The sequence below is a fragment of the Anneissia japonica genome, unplaced genomic scaffold (assembly GCF_011630105.1).
Source record: "Anneissia japonica isolate Jap-2015-1 unplaced genomic scaffold, ASM1163010v1 scaffold287869_len1821871_cov162, whole genome shotgun sequence".
NCBI classification, from domain to species: domain Eukaryota; kingdom Metazoa; phylum Echinodermata; class Crinoidea; order Comatulida; family Comatulidae; genus Anneissia; species Anneissia japonica.
Genome location: NW_022741034.1, coordinates 1,306,230 through 1,316,632, shown reverse-complemented (window position 1 = coordinate 1,316,632; position 10,403 = coordinate 1,306,230).

Below are 10,403 nucleotides of genomic sequence, written 5' to 3'. Positions count from 1 at the left end.
ATCTTGACTGGCTTTAAATCCAGTTTTGATGACAATTGTCTCCGAACCCATATCACTTTTACGAACATAATTTGTTTGTTTATCATGCGCTATTCCAACAACTGCTTCTGTGGCCATGATCATCATTTAGCAAGGATGAATAGCGGTGTCCGCACACAAAAACGATAAATATAGGAAATGTATTTTATTCAACAAAGTACATAGAGAAAAACACAGATATCTCCAGAAGGCAACCTACTATGACAATACTGACTTGATTAATTTACTGCTTCAGCCTTTCAATTGCGACAATAATGTACTGAAGGATCAGATTTAGCGTTTCGGCACAAAACTCAATAGCCGAAACCACAGAGGCAACCGCGGCAGAAGACCGATGTTATTGAAGATAGAGACAGCCTAGGTAAAATGTAACGAAACCGAGGGCGAAATACTTCGAGAGAAGATGTCACGTCTGTAACTCAATGGCTGTTCCAGTCATAAATGTAAATACATCAATTAAATTCATTTACAGTCGATAATTTTTTTCTCATCCAGCAACGGAATACTCAAGCCGTGGTGTCAACCAACGTCGCTACGTTATGGATGGGTAAATGAAAAGTAAATTTAAGACACTTGCACAAAAAAAATATTAAAGGGCGCCACCAATATTGATTATAAAACTCAAACATCCTTCTGTAGTAAAATTAACCATTCTTTAAACATTTTTTTAATGAATAAATCCTTTCAACTTGTATTTACTTATTAACAATTTTTTAACCTCAGCCAGTTGCCTACAATTCCATTTTTATTGCCAAAGGCTTCCGTTTATGAATTTGTTTGAATTTGTACGTATGTTAATGTTTTTGTATGAATTTTTGAATGTATTTAAAATATATATATACCTAAAATAATAAAATAAAAAAGTTCCTTTTATCTCTTACATAATTTTAGAATAACTAAATATGGTATCAAGAAACGGATCTGAAAATAATTATGAAAACCATCTAAAAAATCACCTACTTTATATACATTTATAGGTTTACACCCGGTAACATATTTGAAAATTACGATTATAATAAAGATTAAATACATTAGATAAATGCTTTATAGCTTAATTCATAGTATAATGTTTGTTGAAGTTTGTCATGGTTACATTGTGCTCTACAATTAATAATTAATGCCTCTTCATTTATATATATATATATATATATATATATATATGTATATGTATATATATATATGTATGTATGTATATGTGTGTGTATATATATATGTATATATATTGTTTATCTAGAGATTGAAATTTTATTTCTATAAACTATAAACTAAGCTTTAAAATAAAATTTTAATACATTTAAACTTTTGAAAGTTTAAATTCATCACTTCAATTTAAAAAATCTGTGTTTTCAAACACGAAAAGTGAGAAAAATAATGAGAGCGTAAATTATGAACTCAAGTTGGTTTCACTTCCTGCAACTCATGTTTTACATTTACTTATTAAGCCGAGTACTAACTGCGAACGACGGTCGTCGGCCGACGCGATTCCATGAAGAACGCAACGTGACTACGCGCGCAACGGATCGTTTTTAATGACGATCCGTTCAGATTGCTATCGACAATCAGCAAGCGGCGTTGTGTCGTCTATCGGTCACAGGGAGCGGAGTTGGATTCGTCGTGTGACGTTTGTACGACCGTCGTACGACGCAATGTGTGCCAGGCTTAATATCAGCTGTTGTCTTGAGTGTGTAGTATTTTATTATTTAAACGCAGTTTTAACCTCTGTTTATATTATGTATTTGTATTTATTGAAATGAAAATGTTCCCGCCAGAAATCTTGAATCTTGAAGAAAGATCTATTTTAATATTATTTATAAATAAAATCATTGGAAAGAATACTACTGCAGGAGACTTCGTTGATGACAACTACTGTATAAATATTTTTATGTAGGCCGAATTGTCGAACAGAACATAAGGAGAGCTCTTGATAATGCCAGGTACTTTAATTGAACAAACTTTAATTTTCGATTATCATTCGGGACGCACAGTATCTAATTGTATCGAGGTCAATTAACCTATACATGCATTCATTGAAGCGACCATATCAAAAGAGAATGTTTAAATATAGTATCAAAATACTCATTTTTATTATTAAAAAAAAAATAGTATCGTAATTGCCGCGTTAATAGCATGCTGCAAGGTGAGAAAACTGCTATCATCATCAGTCTCTTGCTCTGTGGGTGTTCAAAACGAAGTCGCTTCATGAATATGCATGTACGCGGTATATTACTATAAATAAAAAAGAGGTACAGTAATCATATAAGTTGAACAAAATATGTTGGAATTTGCTAATCTTTAGCCGCCTTCAAAGAAATAATATTTTTAAATTTTAAATAGCAATAAATTTAATTTTGTAGACACAAAGACATGATATATATATATATATATATAATATATATATGTGTGTATATATATTTATATATGGCAATGGTGGTGGTGATAATGACGATATTGATGATGATGATGATAACAATGATGGTTAATGACTGGTGGTGGTGGTGGTGGTTTTGGTGGTGGTGGTGGTGGTGTTGACGGTGGCGGTGGCGGCGCTGCGGTGGCGATGACGAAATGATGATGATGATGTTGATAATAAAAGTGATAATTATGATGGGATGATAATGATGATGTGGAATGAAAATAGGATAATAATTATAACTAATAAAGCTGATGATGAATTATAGAATATTATGTAAATGGTGATTACACTAGGAATTATTAAATGATTATATAATGATAACATATGACAATGGCTGTCTCTTATACACATCTAGATGTGTATAAGAGACAGGTGAATAATGTGTGTCGGAGACAAACGATAAAGATAGGGTTGAGGTACGGTATTTCGTAGCATAAATATAATATATTTTAACGAATATTCCGTCCTCTTTCTAAGGACTTTATCAGCGTAACCTATGACTATTTCACTTCTTTAGATAGGGGCCTATATATATATATACTTTATTAGATTTTAAAATGAAAACACTTTCAACTTCGTGACTGTGGAGGTATATTTCCAGAACATATTCAATATCGTAAGATAAATGTTTAGGTCTATCATGGCTATGCCTATTTTAAAATTAATGCTTAATTCGATGACATAATGCGCGATGGGTATAACTAGTTCAAGGCCAATGTGTGAAACAGTAATGCCCTATGTATGGTTTTTCGTTTCTAATTGATAGTGATTGAGATAATGCGTAAGATCACGACAGGAAAAAACACTGGAATTCGATGAAAATTCACATCAAACTATAAGATTTTGATTTTAAAGATGAAGCTATACTGATCAGAAAAATAATTGGGAAAGTGAAAACAGACTCAACTGTAAAACTAAAAGTAGGTTAAAGATACGAGCGATAAGCAAACTTTAGAAAAGAAAAGTAAAAACAAAATAAATAAATAAAAAGAAGGGAACATCGTTAGTAAGTGCCGGGGTGAGGATAGCCAGAGAGGAGGCGGAGAAAAAAATATGCATGAACAGCAAAACAGAGAATAAATAAATACTAAGAGTAAGCCTTACTATGAACAAAACTTATACATTTCACATTTGTACTTATCATGTAAACATAGGCCCAGGTTAACAGATAACAAGAGCATAACATTCGTTGTACTGTAGGTAGGCCTATATTATTATTATTAGACGTATTCGATATGACAATGATAAATGCTTCAGTTTTACTTTATTAAAAAATCTGTTTAAATCATAGTAGGCCTGCTGGTGATAGGCATAATAGCATTACGATATGACTCTTACCTGCCGTACCTTGTTTTCACCATTGATGCTGTTTGTTGAGCTTATTTTACTTTTAATTCCATTATTTGAATTACCTTGTTGAGGCCTATTTATGTATAGGCCTAGCTTTCAATTGAAATTTAGAGTGAGATAAAAACAAAAACAAAAACAAAACAAAAAAATGTAGGCCTGTTTCCGCCAACATATAAATGATAAATAAAATATATTCGATATCGTTTTGTTGCATACTCTTAGAACAAATGGTTCTTCATGCTGTTGCTGTTTTGAGCTGCATTTACTACTAATTATTGTTCCATCCATATGGAACACTGTCAGGTTCATTCCAAGAACCTTCATTCGAAGAACCCTCTTGTGAGGTTCTTTAAGGAACCAAAAAACGTTATTTAGTTGTGTCCTCTATATACCTAAAGGTTCTGGATGCCTACAGAACCCTCTTAAAGGGTTCTATGAGTGAACCAAAGAAGTTCTTTATTTTTCCCGGTCTAGATATCTTAGAGTTCTCTTAGGGTTGAAGAAACATCGTTTGGTTTCTTGGGTTGAACCCTCTCTCAGAAAATTCCTCGGTTTTGTTAAAGGTAAGCTATGTCGAGCACTCAAAAGATTGTACATAATAATAGAACCGCTGGTCACTTTTTTCTAAGAGTGCATAATAGACCTTTAAATTGGTTGGTGATAAATAATGGGTTTTGTAGTAGAAAAAAAAAAGTTAAATCACTATACGTATTTTTAGAAATTGATTCTTTTAAATGAGCAATAAGGCTATGTTCAAATCAAATCAAATCAAATCAAATATGCATTTATTTTCCATACAATACAGTAATACAGTAAATAAGAATGCAAATTGAAAAAAAAATACATTGTATGGAATGAGGTTATGTTCTCATATGGTAATGATGGTGTGATGTCATCATGACCATATTTAGGCATGTAACATGTTTTTGTCAAATAAAATTGATAGTTTGTACAGGGCTTAAAGTATCAATTGAATGATTATTCAATGTTTGCATTCAATGATTGAATTTTATTCGGATTTTATAGGCCAGTATTATCAAAGACGGCAATAAAATTGTGAACGTCGGATTCTTCATATACGCAAATGCTTTTAAATCCAGCGAAGACTACAGCATCTGTCGACAAAATATCAATAATGCTTTCGACCTCTTTTATAATAACAATAACCATTGCATAGGCCTACTACTTATAGCCAATAATGCTGAGGACAATCACGGTAGTCGGATGACATTAAACAATCTCAGATGAATAATTATCCTGTAAAATAATTGCCTTTTTATATATAATTCCCGACATAATTCGAAAATAAATTTGCTACAAAAGTTCAACGACTCCCACCCACATTACAAGCGACCTAATGGCGAAGTCTGCCGGTTTTGGAGACATGTCACGTCTCGGCTTCCAATTCATAAATCGCAACCACATTATTTTTAGAATTCGAAAAAAAGTAGGCCACATGGTACTTTAATTAAAAATCCAGTAACTGGTATCGGGCGACATACGACTCGTTCCTTTCGATCGTACCATCTAAATAATGTTTTTTTGTTTTGTTTTGTTTTGTTTTTTTTTAATATCAAACACATTCAGATAGTTATATAGGCACTGTAAAAGAAGACATTTGTTTAAATGATTTGAAGCATAGGCCTACCTATTAAGTTATTATAATACTGTGAGTGGCTATAGAACTTCGGCTAAATAGACTTTGTTTCCTCTTTTTTTTTCTGCACTGTTATTTTTTAAGTCTCATTTCCGTTGTTTTCTTAAAACCCTGGAATCAATTCAAACATTGAATCACTCTTTCAAACAAAAAAAATAATTTATCAGCTTTGCATGACCACATATTGAAACAATTTTCGCTGAATTACAGGCTTTGCACTACGAACATATCTTGATTACCTCTCCTACCAGCCAATTTAAAGGTCTACGGCAAAATATAGGAACAGTACCGTACTGTAGTATGTGCAAAATCAAAACAATTTTATTTCACTCGCAACATGAATAACATAATACATTGTCAAATCAAATCATGAATAATCACAAACAGTACCGAAAATGCCATTAAGGTTGTGAGAACTGAGTGGGTGAGGGCCCCAAATCAGGGGCGGATAAAAAAAATAACTGAATGATCGCCCAAAATGCCTGAAGTTATTTTTCGTTTAGAATGCAAAAATGTGGATAGTGTTGTCTCGATCGGCCCCACTTTCGGTCCCAACCTCCCAACCTCCCCCTCCCCTTTCAGACATTTGTGGATCCGTCCCTGCAAATAATAAGCTCTGCTGGATTGTGTTACCCTTCTTGAAATATGGTTTTAAATTTAACAAAATCAATAAATAAATAAATATAATGATTCATAACTCAGACTTTTCATACCTCTACCGCGAAATTTTAATAACAAGGGATCCTGATATGGTTACGTAATGTCCAGGTTAATTATTGTACAGTATTTATCATACTTTCATTTATTTCATTGTAAGAATGCACCGTCCACCTAATGTAAACTTACATTGAATTACGGTAATACGGACACAAACCGTTTTAAAAATTCAGCATTGTACATCGCTTGTAATCTATTTAATCAAAATTTCAGAAGATAACTGTAGAGGACTCAAATTTTTATTTTCTAAGAAATCTTTATTTAACACTCTATATGTTTATGAACGATTCTATGTCATGTACAACAAATATCTCAGAATGTATTATTTTGACAATAAAGTTGACTTGTATCTTGTACCTTGTATCTTGTAAAGAGTTACGAAAATTTCGGGTTACAAAATTCCGACAAACCTTGAGCGAACATGTCCATTGACTTCACCTAAAGATTTAAACAAGGCAAACATAATTACCCCAAAAATACTGAAACTTTAAAACTACACAGATTTTAATTAATTAATTTAAACCGTAATATATAAATGAATCGGTAACATTAATATTTAAAAAAAATACTTTTGAAATTACATAGAATGCCTACTTTTAAACATAACAAAATAATTATAGTAAATTCAATGAATGAGGCATGTAATTATAATACCAGTGCTATCATCTGGGCCCAAGAAAAGGCTTTGTCATATTTAGGCTGTATTTTTTAAAGAAAATGGAATCTATTATCGTATTAGAAATTCAAATCTCACCCAACAAAAATTAAAATAAAATAAAGTATAAAATATAAATATACTAATATAAATGTAAATGTTAATAATATACAGAAATCCGAAATAAATATAAATAAGAAATATCTATAAGGATAATCGGACATAAATCATAGTGATGGAGGGAAAGGCTAACAGTCTTCAACGTAAGTAAATTAACCTGTAAACACCATGGCGACGAACATCAAATGGTGAACGCATAATAAAACACAGAGATTTCTGCGATCCAGTATACTGCTTTATATAACAGCGCCCTTGAGACGCATCTTTATATTACAAGTAGCTTTTAAGAACACTTGTAATGTTTTTTATTTTTGTTACCGTAACTTCAATTAGAGATGCCGCCATTAATAGAGGCACGCTGGTAGTAATGCGCTTGTCGGCTATTATTACGCATTCCGTACTGATTCACACGTACAAAAATCTAGCAAAATGAAACACTAATGTAGCAAAAATGGTTTGGTTTATTGATACGAACGTGACGTGTGAATAGGTACGGTAACATCTAAATAACCCTGGTTTACTATTCTTTGATTGGTTAATATTAGAGTATGGATTACTATTAGAGTAGTGGGTTACTATTAACTGAATAGGCAATTGAAAATAGTAAAAACCCACCAACCCCCCAGTTTTTTCGCGTCAGCAATTCATAGACAAAAATACTGTTAATGTATTCCAGTAAAAAAAAACTTGGTTGATTTAATGTAATTAATACTCAAACACACAGGTCCGCCCCTCATATTTTTGTTAACCTGCCATTGTGAAGAAATGCCTATTTTAAGGAATAAATCGTATTAAATCGACAAAAATGTTGATTTGAATGTTACCGTACTTTGTCTATAATTTTGGTGACTCTAATAGTAACACATGGGTTATTATTAGAGTAGCGGTTATTATTTCAGATTAACCTCAAGGGTGGGTTCCTATCAGAGGAGGATTACTTATGGAGTAATGAGATACTGCGTTATTAGAAGTTTTACGCCTTATTCTTTTTTATTCTTTTGCATTTTTTTTAAACATTACTCAAAGCAGAGAACAGTTTCTCAAAGCAAGTTACATACATGAATTCGCTTATAATCTCACGCGACATAAAGCGCACGTTCTAACGAAGGAAGGTTTGACTCGCATAAGATATCTAACTGAACTATACATCATGACAGAGGTAAGGACGCTAACTAGGTTCACATACCCTCTCCCTAATTGAACTAAGCAACACTGATGGTTACTGGGATAGACGAAATACAAAGGCGGATCCAATAGGGGGAACTCCCCCCACCCCCACCCCGTTTTGCCACTTTAAAATTTCAAGGAATATATTAAAATTTGTACTCTCACTTATCTATTCTAAATATGTTGTTCCCCCATACCCGTTTGAAAAATTCTGGATCCCCTGTAATACGCACACTGTACAGTAAATAACGAGTCAAATGGTATCAGATAATACCGTATGCCACAAAATGTATTTGAAAACTAGCAAGTTTTTACTCAGTATATATAGTCTTCAATGCATTGCCCTGATCAGCACACACACACATCAATTAATTTTTTTAAGCCTGGCCCACATTAATCCATTGTCTGATCAATTTCCTTTAGGATGTCATAAAACGTATGTATTCTCACTGAAGTATGAAGAGGAATCTTTGGTCCAACCGTGGAATTATTACCGGTATATATTAATAACTTCATGGTCCGACCATGACCGGACACTGTGCTCAGGAGAAGGTAATACCCATAGACACAAGTGGGATGGTTAGCAACAAGTCGCAGACTTGGGAACTATATATAGGCTTACTATTACTACCGGTATTACTAAAACAACAAAAGAAAAAAAGACTTGATACCGGTAATCGAGAAACATTGTTGGTATTACCAGGCTAACTTATTTTATATGAAAATTAATACAGGAAACAACTGTAATTTGCTGGCAGCAAGACATACTCTGATGTTTAAAAATTGCCGAAAATAGTTTCACTTTTGTTTTAAAGTTGATACTTTCGTGACTGGGCTATGACGAGCAATTGTATTCGTATAATACGGTATTCTACAGTAAATGCCGTGACGTACCATATATAAAGAAAGGTAAACAGTGTTCGAATAAAGGACATAATGGTACACCGTGTAGCAGAGCTTTCAACAAATGTTGTCCTATAAATAAATAAATACATTGTTAAATAAAAGTATATATAATGAATAAATGTAGTTGGCAATACTAGCAACGTATAGTGGACGATTTTCAACACTTGTAAATTCCTCTTCTTTACCTTTGTATATCAAGGCCCTACATTTTAGAATACACGAGTCACATGGTAGGAAAATCAAAGAAGTTTTTTGCCTGGGAAAATAGAACCATCGATGTGAAGGTTCGAGGTTTAGATATGGCCAATCTGCTTTTGTCGAAATCAGTCTCAAAGTTGCACTAACAATAAATAAACAATTACTGTAAATTAGATATGCATGAAACAACATCTATTATACTGGTTATTAACTTTAAACGGAGTATCAATCAATACTGGAGCTGAATTATGCGCATGTTCCACAAACATACAGGTTTACGTTCGTATGTTTACGGATTCTGTATGCTGTTGAGTTTGAGGAATCAGCAGCAATGTACCAATTGTAACGAATGTTATTTACGATGTTTGCTTTAACTCCTGGGTTCAAATCTTGTCACAAGCAGACTACACTAACATTTCATCTGTGTAAGGTTCGTAAGAAAGGCGTGGGCTCCACACCCAAATTCCATAGGCTTCTAACAGTATGAATAAATATTACAAAAAAAGGGTAAGACCTACGAAAAAAAAATTCACCATAATAATGTTCTATTAGATTGTCAGTTGAAACTAATGCAAATTGAGCAATCATTAAAAATCCAACACCGTGAATTATTTCTCCAAAACGCGAGAAGAAAAATCACAAATTTCTCGGAATAGGACCTTCAAAATACTGACTAACATTGTTTCAATTTGTTGCCGCGTACAGTACTTAATTTTATTTAATAAACTTCTATTTCCTGCAACGGGATGATGTTTTCCGAATTGTCAAGTACATAACGTAACCTTAACAAGTTTTAATGAACGGTCAAGTTCTATTTTAGACACTTTCACCGCTTAACAAGATGAATGTACTATATGACTATATATACATCTATAATTTGCTGAGATTTAATTTATTTATGATTTCTTGACGTGACGTTGAATTCTTTTAATCATGGCTTAAAGATTATATCTTCATTATTCAATGCAAACAACGTCGTTACTGGCGTTATTGAGTAATACGCAACAACGTGAACCTCCTGACAACAAATCATAATCAATTAAATATAAAATTAAGCCAGATCACAATAGGCTTACGTGGAAACGCGCAGGCCTAAAATAGCTGCTTTCAGAGAACTAACAAACTACGAAATACTAAGTAAGGTATCGTGACACGAGTCGTGTTGTATTATATGGTAAATT